The sequence below is a fragment of the Electrophorus electricus genome, chromosome 3 (assembly GCF_041902795.1).
Source record: "Electrophorus electricus isolate QZ-2024a chromosome 3, ASM4190279v1, whole genome shotgun sequence".
NCBI lineage: Eukaryota > Metazoa > Chordata > Actinopteri > Gymnotiformes > Gymnotidae > Electrophorus > Electrophorus electricus.
Window position 1 is genome coordinate 7,519,435 of NC_137499.1, and position 13,749 is coordinate 7,533,183.

At 43.9% G+C, this 13,749-nt stretch overlaps 1 pseudogene; it reads right to left on the reverse strand.

The window, feature by feature from the left end:
- Positions 1-3,817: 3,817 nt before the first annotated feature.
- On the reverse strand, positions 3,818-5,368 carry LOC113568419 (protein CFDP2-like; annotated as a pseudogene).
- Between the last annotated feature and the right edge of the window lie 8,381 nt (positions 5,369-13,749).

Here is a 13,749-nt window from a genome sequence, read left to right on the forward strand (position 1 = left end):
TTATGCCAATTCAAGCATGAGCTTGGGCAAGCTGCCCTCTTCTTCCAGCAGGGTCCTTATATAGGCCACAGCAATCACTCAAGGAATGGCGGGGCCAGCAACAAGGTGCACAGACAGTCCCAAATCCCGAACTGGACCAGGAGCACACTGCAGCAGTCCAGGAGAACCTTTGGAAGGTAGCAGGCACGTTACACAATCCAAAAGGCATAACCGTGTATTTCAGAAAGGTGTCCAGTGTAGCAAAAGTGGAGATCTCTGATGCACGATCAGTAAGAGGGACCTGCCAATAACCTTTTAATCAATCTAATTTGCTGACAAACTTTGCAGAGCCCACTCTATTGACACAATCTTCCATTCTGGGGCGAGGGAATGAATGTGGTACTGTAATGGTATTTACTTTCCGATAGTCTGTGCAAAAATGGAAAGTACCACCAGGCTTCTTTATTCAGCAACAATCATTCCTGAGAGCTCACAAGATAGGGATGCTGTTTAATTGGAGAATGACCTTGTACATCAATATCATTTACAGAATTTAGCTGATGCTTTTTTCCAAAGCGATTTACAATTATGACTGAGTACAACATGAGGGCTAAGGGCCTTGCTCAGGGGCCCAACAGTGGTGGGGCTTGAACCAGCAACTATCTGATTACACATCTAGTACCTTATCCACTGAATTACCACTGCATCGGTGGTATCATGCTCTAAAACCGCTGTACAGGTAGGTACATCAACAAAAAGGGAAGGGTACCGTTCAATCAATGTGAAAAGATCGGACTGAGCAGCTAAAGATAAATATGATAACTTAGTAGACAATTGTTTCAATGCTTCTGAATTTGGTAATCTGGCAGTAGGTATGCTGTTCCTACCCAGACTAAGATCATCTTGTTCAACTCATCAACATATGGCTTTAATATATTTATGTGACAAACACAAGATTTATGTCTTCAATCAGGATAGTTTTTGATGAAATATATATGGACCAGAAAAACTTGTCCAAAGGGTTGAACCAGGCATGGGAAAAGGACAAACACCTTATCACCTATCTCAAATGATCGATTGACTGCATTTACTTTTGTATTTTCCTTTCATAGATTCCTGGGCCACATCTAAATTGTGTCTAGCTTTGATACGGGTGGCACTTAACTGTTCACGGAGCATAGTTGCAAACTTATCCACAAATAATGAAGGGCTTGTTGTATCAGGAGCTAACCACTTCTCATATAACAGTTTGATAGGACCACAAACTTCACATCCCAAAACTAGGGTATTGGGACTGAACCTAAAGACTCTTAACAGTATCATGTATCGCAAACAGCAACAACGGAACACCCTTGTTCCAGTCTTTACCTGCTTCCAAACAATAAGAGCAGAGCATATTCTTGAACGTCTGATGGAATCACTCCAGTGCTCCTTGAATTTTGGGATGATATACACTCAATATCTAGTGTTGTATTTTTAACTCTGACATGATCTGAGCAAAGAGTTTTGATGTGAAGTTGGAATCCTGAACAGACTGAATGTACTTAGGTAAACCAAATGTAGTACAGAACTTCACTTCATAAACTTCACTTCATAAAGTGCCTTTATGACAGTTTTTGACTTTAATGAATGCAATGGGATTGCTTCTGGGAATCTAGTAGTTGTACACATAAGCGTTAGCAAATAATTTCCTGAATTAGTCTTTGGTAAGGGTCCTACACAATCAATCAAGAGTCTCTCAGGAGGGATGCATGCAGGAGGGTTGACTTGATTAGATTTTCCAATAAGATGACATGTATAACAAGATTGACAGTAACTAATGACATCTGATCTCATAGCAGGCCAAAAGAAATGTTTCAACAAATGCCTATTTGTTTTCCGGATACCTAGGTGTCCTAAAAATGGGTGATCATGAGCCAAAGACATGTGTTCTATAGGGCTTAGGAACCACAATCTGCTGCACCTCCTCCCAGTCACCACTCGTATTTGAAGGAGACCATTTTCTCATCAATATGAAGTATTGGAGTACGGGAGTTGTCTGTACTGGCCTCAAAACAAGTGACAAGACTAGCATCATCTTTCTAAGCAGCAATCAAAGCAGTCCTATTAATAGGATCTGTAAAACCACATTTATCTTTTTACTTTACTTTACTTTAGTTCCTCCTGCACTCCTTGGTGCATTGGGCAACAAGCGCTCTCCAATGGGTCCAGCGTCTCTGGCTTCGTCCATTGAGCATATGTCAATAGTTTTTAGGTCGGCGATGAAGGTTGATCTCCAGGTGGTTTTGGGTTGGCCTTGCTTTCGCTTTCCTCCTGTCGGTGTCCAGTGTACAGCTGCCTTTGAGATGCGTTTGTCTGGAAGACATAGGAGATGACCAGCGAGGCTCATTCTGCGTTCGGTGGTGATTTCTTCCAGCTTCCGCAATCCACTCCATTGAAGAACTTCCTCATTGGTAATTCTGTCCTTATACGAGATATCCAATATTCGGCAGAGGCACCGTTGATGGAAAACGTTTAGTTTCTGGGCGATCCTCTTTGTGTTCCTCCAGGTTTCACTGGTGTAAATGGTGGTTGGGATGACGATCTTAGAGTACAGACGCATTTTGATTCCTGTATTGATTGTTGTTGAGGACCAGATGCGGCGTAGATGCTGGAACACACCCGCCGCCTTTTCGATCCTACATCGAATGTCCACTTCTGAGCCACCATCATTATGCTGCCGAGATATGTGAACTCGTCGATGTCCTCCACCGTTTGCTGCCCAATAGTTATCTGCACCTTGGTTTGACGATTCACCCGCATGACCTTGGTTTTGTCTGTGTTAATGTGCAAGCCAACCTTTTCCGCTTCGCCCTCAAGGCATGTTTCCATGGATTGTAGAGCCGGTTTTATATCGTCTGCGAATCGTCTGCGAAATCGAGATCAGTGAGATGAGATCCATTTGTCCAAGGGATTCCAGTCACTGGGCTCATCATCACCTTTTTCATGATGTAGTCGACTGTGAGCAAAAAGAGAATTGGTGACAGGATACATCCTTGCTTGACTCCGGTTTCGATGTTGAAGAAGTCTGTGTAGCCATCGTCTGTCCTGACGCAGCAGCTAGAGCTGATATATAGGTTCTGGAAGACGTTGACAAACCGTTGTGGAATGCCGTAGGCTCGTAAAATTTTCCACAAGGAGCCCCTGTGGACACTATCAAAAGCCTTTTTGAAGTCGATAAAGTTGATGAGCAGGGGGTGCTGGAATTCGATGCACTGTTTGATGATATTACGAAGCGTGTAAATCTGCTCACTGCACGATCGGCCCGCTCTGAATCTGGCTTGCTCTTCCCAGAGAATTGTCCACTGCTTGTTGTAGGCGCCATAATAGAACGCTGCAGAAGACTTTCCCAGGAACCGCGAGGAGTGTAATGCCCCGCCAATTGTTGCAGTTGGTGGTATTGCCTTTCTTGGGGAGTTTAACGATTACTCCTTTCCTCCAGTCACTTGGGACACTCTGATCTTGCCAGCACTTGTTGAGCAGCACTGTGAGGGTGTTTACAATTGCGTCTCCACCGTGCTTTAGCATTTTCGGTGCTATCTCGTCTAGGCCGGGTGCTTTGTTGGCTTTGAGTGTTCGAATAGCCACCTTAGTTTCCTTGATAGTGGATCAAGATTAACTACCAGGTCTGGAGGTGGTGGTGTGGTGCCAAAGTCATAGGTGTTGGCAGGGGTGGGATGGTTTAAGGTTTCCTTGAAGTGTCTACCCAGCGCGTGTCTTGTTCTTCTCTGGTGAGCAGAAACACCCCGTCCTTGTTTTTGATGGGTGCACTTGAGTTGCTCCATGCCCCAGTCAACTCTCATACAATGCGGTACAACATCTTATTGTCATTCTTGCTAGCCGCCTCATGTGCTTCGGCTCCTTTGTATTCCAACCATGCCTTCTTGTCAGATTTGCAACTTCGTTTGACTGCCCTATCCAGTTGCCGATATCGCTCTGCTGTGGTTTCCTTGTAAGGGTCAGCTTTTGCCTGTTCGCGTCAGCATTTTGCGATTTTCCTTTCGTCAATCAGGCTCCAAGTTGGGTCCCATATCCAACATTCTTTCTTTGTCCCACGTCGGCGACCCACGATTTCCTTTACCGTTTCTATGACTGCTTGTTTGAATGCCATCCAGTATTCGTCGATGTCGCCCGCATCTTGGAGTAGCTCTAACCGATTTCTCAACTCCAGTTCGAATTGTTGGACCGCGGCAGGTTCTTTCAGCTTCTCCACAGCGTAAGGACGTTGTTGTTGCTTTTGTTCTCTCTGTTTGAGCCGTAACCGAATTGAGGATCGTACGAGATAATGGTCCGATCCAACGTCCGCGCCGCGATAGGCTCTGACGTCCAACAGTGCTGAACGCCATCGCCGAGAGATACAGATAAAGTCAATTTCATTGTAAGTGGCTCCATCCGGCGATCCCCAGGTTTTCTTATGGTTGTTTTTGTGTCGGAAGTATGTGTTACCAATGCAGAAATTGTTCATATTGCTAAAGGATAGAAGTCATTCACCATTATCATTGGTCTGTCGCCCCGAACTGTGTGGACCATGACAGTCGTCGGTAATTTGTGCATTGAAATCACCGATGAGAAGTTTAACGTCATGGGTCGGGATTTCATCAATGGTCTCTTGTAGCAGTCCGTAGAATGTATCCTTCTGATCGTCATCGGAGTCTTCGGTTAGAGCGTATACTTGGATGATAGAAGTTTTAGCGTGTCTTGATTGAAATCACGCCGTGATGATGCGATCGTTGACAGCTTTCCATCCAAGCAATGCACATGATGCCTTTTTACTAAGCACCAATCCGACACCACGAATATGGTGCTCCTCATGTCCTGAATACAGGACTGACTTGCCATCACTTATGATCTTTCCCGATCCAGTCCAACGCATTTCGGAGACGCCCAATATGTCAAGATTGTAGTTGTCAAATTCGTGTAGAAGCTGGGCAATCTTCCCACCTTCGCAGAGAGTTCTAAAGTTTCCAGGTGCCTAATTTGGAAATCATTTTTGCATCGAAGGTTCCGGACTGCATCGGGCGTTGGACACCCTCGCGGGTTTGCTCCAGCACCGTCATCAATTTAGAGCCAGGTCCTCTTTGCTGATGGGATCGTTTAGAATATTCGCTTGTTGTTTCCATAGCGGTAGAAGTTTTTACAGGGCCGGGTTGCTGGCCTGGCGCCTAACCCTCCTCCTTTCGCATCCGGTGCTTGGGAACCGGCAATGGCGGAGTTATTTATCGGCCTGGGGTAAAGGCTGCTTATTCTGACGCTCTGGATTACGAGACTCTAAACTGAAGACCGACTCATTACCTAAAAGCATTCCTGTCAAGCTCACCTCACCGAACTTACGTGCCTGGGCACGAGTCATGACGCATGCAGGGAATACATGCTCTAAAGTCTGATCAGAAAGGGCCACATTTTCCAGTGGTTCATTGACAACCTCAGGAAGTCGAAACAGTGTACCACCAGCAATATTATTACCAAGGACAAATGAAACCCACTTCACAGGTAACTTAGAACTAACTGCAACTTTAAGTAAACCAGAGATCTCATTTGTACATGAATATCCATAATGGAGAGGAACTCTACGTCCCCCTAGTTCTATTCCTTGTACTAGTACATCACTTCTGCAATATGACGACTCCGAAAACAGTAGTATACTGTCCAAAACAAACAATTAAGCTGCCCCAGTATCCCACAGGATAGTTATGGACTTGCTCTGCTCACCTTCTGTCAACGCAACAGTTCCTGAGAACACAAAAGGCTTAAAGACAGGCTCAACAGCAGCAGTAGGTACTTCACAATTCCCAGAGTCTATAATCATCTTGCAATATGTATTTACTTTTTTCACAGATGTGCCCTTATGAGTGTTTTTTCGTTTCAAAACAAGACACATTGCAATAAGGTGCCCCTGGTCATGACAATAAAAACACTCACAGGTATCCAAAACAGTGGTCTCATCCGGTGGTGGTGGCTCTGAACCAATAGTGGCTTTGCTGATTGGTTTACTAGTCATCGAATCACCTACGGTCTCGCTTCTTGGAATTGAGTAAAAGACGGTTTTGTGTGTTAACACAAATTCATCTGCCAATGTAGCTTTTTCCTCATTCAAAAAACACCATTTTATCTGGAAGACAGTGTTTAAATTCTTCCAACACAATCAGCTCTTTATAAGCTGTTTGAAAGTAGCCACTCCACTCACTGCACACCATTTCTTGAACAACCCAAACTTTTCTCTGGCAAATTCCACATAAGTTTGGCTGAGGATTTTTTGTGTTTCTGAACTTCTGGCGATAGGCTTCTGGCACCAACTCATAAGCTTTCAAAATAGTAGACTTTACCAAGTCATAATCTAAACTCTGCTCCACAGTCAAAGAGCATACTTCCTGTGCTTTACCTGTAAGCTTGCATTGTAAAAGCAAAGACCAAATGCTAGGTGGCCAGTTGAGTGTGGTAGCAATGCATTCAAAAATAGAGAAATACGCATCAGCTTTATATTCCCTAAATACTGGCACCAACCCAAAATGCCAACTTAAGTCAAATAGCATTTTCTGGAACAGCAATAGCTGGGCAAGCCATTGCACTGGAGGAGCAAGGCTTAGGAACTGGAGCTCTGGCAAATGTGGCAGGAACTGGTGCTGGTGAGACCACTTCCTAAGGAAGGGACACAGGCTTTTCCAAGCCCATGCTCATCCTCATTAAGGCAACCTCTTTTTCACCTCCACCTGAACCCCGGATTTCCCTGTTTGAGGCTCAGCCCCATTCCTTGCCGGGTTTTCAAGACAACTGCTTCAGCTATTTAATGGCCTGTCCCAGAAGAGTAAATGAGGAAAAGAAGTGAGATGGTGTTGTTAGTTTGGTGTGTTTAGCTTTGATTGAAAATTTGTATGACTTTTTGTATATGACCTTGTTTTTCCACATTTTTGGACTTTGTCTTTGCTGTTTATATATGCATATATATAGATTGTGTAAAGAGTGTAAGTATTGTTTGTGTTGGACACTGGTGGTAGGGAGTGACTGCCATTTTGGTTGGGTGTGGGTTTTGCCTCTGTGTCAGGTAGTTAGGAAAGTCTGTTATATGGTTATTTTGTTGTTGGGATTACTTGGTGGGTATCTTTCTTTCATTAGTGTAGGTTTTGTTTATTATTTTGGACTCCTGAAGGAATTGCACCAGTAACATTATCTGTAAATAATATCCTCTGTAAAATACACCTAAAAGAAGACTTTGATTTGTGCTTCTGTTTTGTTTCTGTTCATTTTTTTTTTTTTACAACTAGTGTTCTGTTAGCTGTTCACATTTTTCTTTTTTCTTGTTGTGACCTCACAGCCTAGCTGGGGTTGTAACAATTGGGAGCTCATCCTCTGTTTTTCCTCTGCTTCTGTTTGCCTGTTCCTTTTAGTGTTTTTTGTGTGTGCCCCCTCTCTCTGGTGTGTGTTTTGGTTCTGATTGTGTGGGGGGGGGGGTTTTGTTTGTTTTTTTGTTTTTTTTTCCCCTTTGTGGGTGGGGTGTTTGTGATGTTTGTACTGGCTATTGTGTGTTAGGGCTGCCATGTTTGTTTGGTCTGCTTTTTCTATTTGTCCATCTATTGAGCAGTTAGACTGTTGTTGAAAGGCAGAGCTTTTGTTGGTAGCTGATTTGTATAACGTGGATAACACTCTGCTAATAAGAGGGAGGTTAAGGAACTAGTGGAGTTGTCCCTTGTTGTGGCTGGAGTTCTGTCAGAATGGGCATTGTCTCTGGGTGTTGTGTGTTGGCCCAGCTCAGCGTGTGGACACAGCAGAAGCTGTGGACGAGCCTGTAGTCATGCCACATGGATCCCAAGGTATCTCCTAGGGTAGACCCCATTCTAAAATTTGAAATTGAAGGAGTTGGTACTGGAAATAAAAAACAAAAAAATAAAAAACAGGAATAAGAGGCTGAGCTGCTACATCTTGGGGCTCTACTGGTAGAGGTGGAAAAGGAGGTGAAACTTAAGGTTGAGTATTGGCTTGGAAAAACCCATACATCTTCCTCTGAAAAGTTTTTAACCAGCACCAGCAAGCCCTTTATCTTCGGGTGCACCAGTGTCTAAGCCCCATTCCCCTCGGGTTGCTGTTACCCCAGCTCCCTCTGACTCTGCCACTGGATGTTTTGATGTCAGTCGACAGATTGCCTCGGTCCCTACTATTAGGGAACATGAAGCTGATGCATATTTCAGTGTTTGAGTGCGTTGCATTGACTAGTGCCGTAAACACACTATCCACAGAAGTCTTCTTGCTTCTTACCCCAGATGCTACATCTCAGCCTTTTCTTTTTGAGGGATATGTTTCAGCCCATCACAGGTTTAAGTGATATGGGTGCTGCTGTGTCTGGATACTGTTGCCTTTTTCAACTCGGTCGTATTGTGGTAGTGACATGTTGGTGCAAGGTGTTGAACTAGGAGTATTCCGGCTCCTGCTGCATGACATTTACCTTAGAACTGACAGTGTCACAAGCATGGTTAAAGTAGCTGTTAGTTCAACTTTGCTTGTAAATAGGGTGTCCTTTTATATTAAATGACATTGCTGGTGGAATTGTATTTCCCCTTACCTGAAGTAGTTTCAAGACCTATTGATGAGTCTTATTGCTGTTGAACAGGCCGTATTTCCTGCTTGTGTTAACACATGCTCAAGCTTGCAAATTTGGGAATACTGTGTCATTAGTGGACATATTTGAGTGATCCCCCTGTCCTTAAGTCTGCTATCTCAGCATCTGACATCTGATGTGTGTACTGCTATTGATAAGCCTATTCTGTCTATAGGCCCCATTTTGACAGGGCCTATAGATTGAGTTGTGTTGTCTGCACAAGGAACAGACCAATCCCTTACGTGCTGTATTGAGTTGGCTGAAGGAAAAACAGGCACCCATGCTCAGCAACAGCACTACTCCATTAATACACCATCCACTGTAAGTGAAGGGTGGGAGACTGTCCACCAAATGGTCATCCCGATGCCATTTGGGTCTCATGTTTTTGTATTTAGCTCATGAACACCCACTTCCTGGACATCTAAGGGTTAGGAAATCTACAGTGCATTTTGTCTAATTTCTTTTTGGCCCTCTGTAAATGGCAATGTAGTTCATTACTGTTGTCAAATTTTGACAAATGGTTGGAAGACCTAACCAAGAGATCCCTTCTGCTCCACTCCGCCCCTTACCAGTTGTCAGTGAGCCTTTCAAGAGATTGTTGGTCCCTTGCCCAAGACCTGCACCAGAAATGGCTATCTCCTTATGCTTGTGTGCTGCTACCAGGTTCCCTGAGGCCGTTCCCCACCATTCCTTGAACTCTAATGCTATAGTAAATGCATCAAGTTCTGCACCACATTTGGTTTACCCAAATGCACACAGAGATCAAGGTTCTAATTTCATGTCAACCCTCTTTGCACAAGTAGTTGGCGAATTGAAGATTCAGCATTAGGTATCTAGTGCCTACTATCCTGAGTCCCAAGGCGCCCTAGAAAGGTTCCACCAGACCTTAAAGAAAATGTTAAACACTGTCATGATTTTGATAAAGATTGGGATGAGTGCCCTTGTTTGCCGTTCAGGATACAGTGCAGGAGCCTACTGGCTTAGTCCAAACATGCTGCTTTTTGGTCGATCAGTGCAAGGTCCCATTATGCTGTACGAACAGTGGCTGGCTGTTCCTCCCTTGGTTTTGAGTTCACCTGCAAGTGACTGTTAAACTTGGTGTGTGCCATTCATGATGGGGCTAGCAACAACATATGTTCAGCCCACACAGCTGTGAAATCTCAGTTTGATCAGAAAACTCGTGTTCATTTGAGAGAGGAAATCGTCTGCTGGCCCTTTTGATCATTTTCAAGTTCTCATGTATTAAAGATTTTCTGGCCTGTATGTTGTGAAATCAGATATCTCCCACTACTTTAATCACATATCACTTTGTCACCACACCCTTCTCCTGTGTCTGTTACAGTAGTTACCACCACAGTGACCAGAGAATATTCATCCAAGCAAGATGACCTGCATCTTGGCTGGAATTGCTTACCTTGTGCCCGTCTCCCCAATTCCCTTGCATTGCAAACCCTTCTGTAAAAGTTGTCTGGTCTTGCTCTTGCAGCTCAGGCTGATTTAACTGCTCATAGATAAATTCCCCTCTGTTTTTTGATGTACCCACTCACACCTTCATGCTACACCATGACGTAGACGTAGGACCCCATCCGCCCCAGGTAGGTAGCTCCCAATTCTGTTACGACCCTGTCTAAGCAGTGAGGTTGCAACAGCAATGGGATAAGACTGGTAGCAGGATGTATGTGGAGTGGCTAAATGCCACCATAAACAAAACCCACTCTACCAAAAGAAACACCATAACTAACTACACTTCACAAGACAAATTGAAATACAGTCCTACACCAAGTCCCTGACAAATAAACAGACAATTAAACCCAAACAAGCATTGCTCCCTACACTCGTTAACTATACATATAAACATACCCAAGGACATTTTGTCTATCACAGGGATCACAATCATAAACAAAACATAGGGAATGCTCACATACAGATCTACATAAACACAAGCTAACTAAGGATATCACAAGACAAAGTGAGCACAGCCAAGATTACAAACTCACAAATTGTACACACTTATACCAATTCAAGTATGAGCTTGGGCAAGCTGCCATCTTTTTGCAGCAGGGTCCTTATATAGGCCACAGCAATCATTCAAGGAAGGTGGGGCCAGCAACGATGGGCACAGACCGTCCCAAATCCTGAACTGGACAAGGAGTGCACTGCAACACTCCAGGAGTGTAACAAAGTTGCCAGAGGAACAGATGTTTAGCTCAATGTTATATTAGTGTGCATGAGTTAATATTTCCCACTTAAATAAGTGAAAAGTTGTTTTTGGTACTGCAGCTCCATCAAATGAGTATGTGCAGGGTTTGAATAAATATTGATTTGTGACTGTAAATATACATAGTGCAAACATGCATTATCCCGCTGGTCCCAACACACATTCAAGTTACTACAGTGCCACTAGCTAAATGTGAGTGAATTACTGTCTAGGTATTATCTGCTTCATATCTAAAAAAAAAAAAATGTGTATATATAGGTTTCGGGCAGAATGTCTGAAATAATAAACTGGGAATTCTCCAGTTTCTGACTTGGTGTAACCTGTTACTGGGAAACGGTAATTGTGATTGTTTGGCCAATCCTGCCCCCTGGTGGTTGTTCTGTCAGCTCTTATGTATCAGTTGTTCTTTTCTGACAAAATGGTTTAATTAAAAACACAACACTTAAAAGCATTATTTATGCCAACACAGTTATTTGTGTTAATATTAACTAATATAAATAAATACTGAGAAACCAGGGCAGTTATTCTTTTGTTCGATTTAATTTAGTTTTGCTCAGGTTTTATTGTTTATACCTCTTTGTTATTGCTGTGAACACTTGTAGACCATTTCAGTCTTAAGACTAGTGCTTAATATGGACAAGATCATTCAGTTGGGCTTCATTCACAGGCAGCATGAAAAAAAACCAAAAACTTAAAGCATGTGATACTGTTGCTCATGGCTGTTTCTGTCAAAAGAAAAAGTACATATTGCTAGTCAGTGGAGGAAATGTACCTGTGTCTATGATGTATTTTAGACATGACATTTCTAAAGGCTTGCGGGCTGGATTGTAGCTGTTCTAAAGCTAAAAACGAGCCTGCTCATTGTACAGTGAGTCCTAACCGCCGTGCTCCTGCTGTCCTTCTCCCCATCAGGCTTTAACAAGTGCGGTACGCGTAACGGCGCCTTCCGCGGCCCAACGGCACATCCTGCGCGTGCCCCACGGGCGTCCCGCTGAAGGCTGAGAAATCCATCAACTCGTGTGGCAACCAACAGCAGCTGAGTCTTATTTTAAATACACCCTTCAGGAAGGCCAAGTGTGCTAGTAGAGAGGTCTGGTGATACCTGCTAGAAGGCAGGGCCACATGTTGGTTTCCAAGCAGTAGAACTTGTGTTGCTTCTGACTAAGGCACACTCATAAAGCAGAGCTTGTTTGACCTCCAACGCACCTTCTTTAAATACTTAAACAGGCGAGTGCCCTCATCCTGCACTCGTCCTGAAAAATTGCTTACTGACAGATGCTCCCAATGACACCGTGCATTTCATATTTCCAGATATGCGGATTTAGACAAGGATTAATCAGAAGCATTCAAATAAGCACACGCATTCTTCTCTCACGGTTGTTGTACACATGTTGGACTGCAGCGTTTAACACGCGCCTTTTCCCCAAACGCAGGCGCGTGAACCTGGACGGGAGCGGCATGGAAACAGTGGTCAGCCAGGGGCTGAAGACCACTGATGGCCTCGCGGTGGACTGGGTGGCACGGAACATGTACTGGACTGATACCGGGCGTAACACTATCGAGGTGGCCCGCCTGGATGGGTCCTCGCGGAAGATTCTAGTGAACAGCAGCCTGGATGAACCCAGGGCCATCGCCGTGTTCCCCAGCAAAGGGTGAGTAGGTCTCTCCGGCTCGCCGGAGCATCCCAGTGTGTCTTTAGCTGTATCTCTTCAGTTTTATGGTGCTTGTTGCTGTATGTGTTTAGTACTGTATTTTGGCTTGATTTGTATAACATGGTGCTCTTTATTATTGAATCGAAAGACTTTGATTTATTGATTTCTTATTGCCTTAGGACTTTAAGGTTGAGAGGTGTCTTTGGAAAGGGAAAAAATGAATGTCGTGTCATGTATGTGATAGAATATCGGTGATTTATGCCATAAGACCAGGAAATTTCATTCTAACCAACAGCGTAGTTTAGACACAGAATAAAACAGGAGCACAACCAAGTAACAGATTAGTTTAAAAGGTTACGAGACAGTCACAGCTCAGTGTAATGTTTTGTTTAAATAAAAGTGCGTTTAAATCGTGCACCTGTCCTCACACAGTATTTAACATACTGGGGTATCTTTACCGTGAGAAACGCTCAGATGCTGCGCCTGCACCCTTGAAGAAAGGAGTTACTTATGTGCCTTTGTCGGGAGCGTGGCCTCACCTCTCCCTGTAGGCACCAATCACTGCGGCGTAATCAACGGCGGCTGTACTCACCTGTGCTTTGCAAAGACGAACAGCTTCGTATGCGCGTGTCCAGACGAGGCGGACGACAGGGCCTGTTCCACCAGTGAGTTCAATACAATGCATGCACACACTCTAGACACACTCCAAATCATTTATGCATATTCCTAAGTAAGAGAAATATGAGAAATCTGTTATTCAGAATGTCATTAAAGAATAGCAGGAGCCTGGCTGTTTCTCCAGTATGGTGAGGCCAGTTGTATGACCACTAGAGTGATGGCTTCTGGAGTGTGCAACGTTTTGATTCCGTTCCAATTTCTCTCTCCCAATGTCTCCGGTTATGTTCCCACGGTACGTGACAAGGGCGCCACCAGCAATCAGGCCCCTGGAAAATGTACCAAAGGATCCACAGACAAGCCTCAGCAGCACCCCCCTGTGTTCAAGTAGGTCCCCCGAATGATCATAAATCTCAAATTTACCACCTCAGCCTTCAGTTTGAACAAGGATTGCTTTAGGGAGCAAGTTCACCTAAAACCACATCTGATACCTGTTAGATCTAAGACCTGCTTTATATCTGGTACCCGTTAGATCAAAGACCTGCCTTAAACATTTTCTAGATGTGTCAAACCTTTTTTGTATTATTATATACAGTTTAGAGATTTGTTTTCCACCTCCAATGACTGGCCAACTAAACTATAATCAGATTTTATCACTA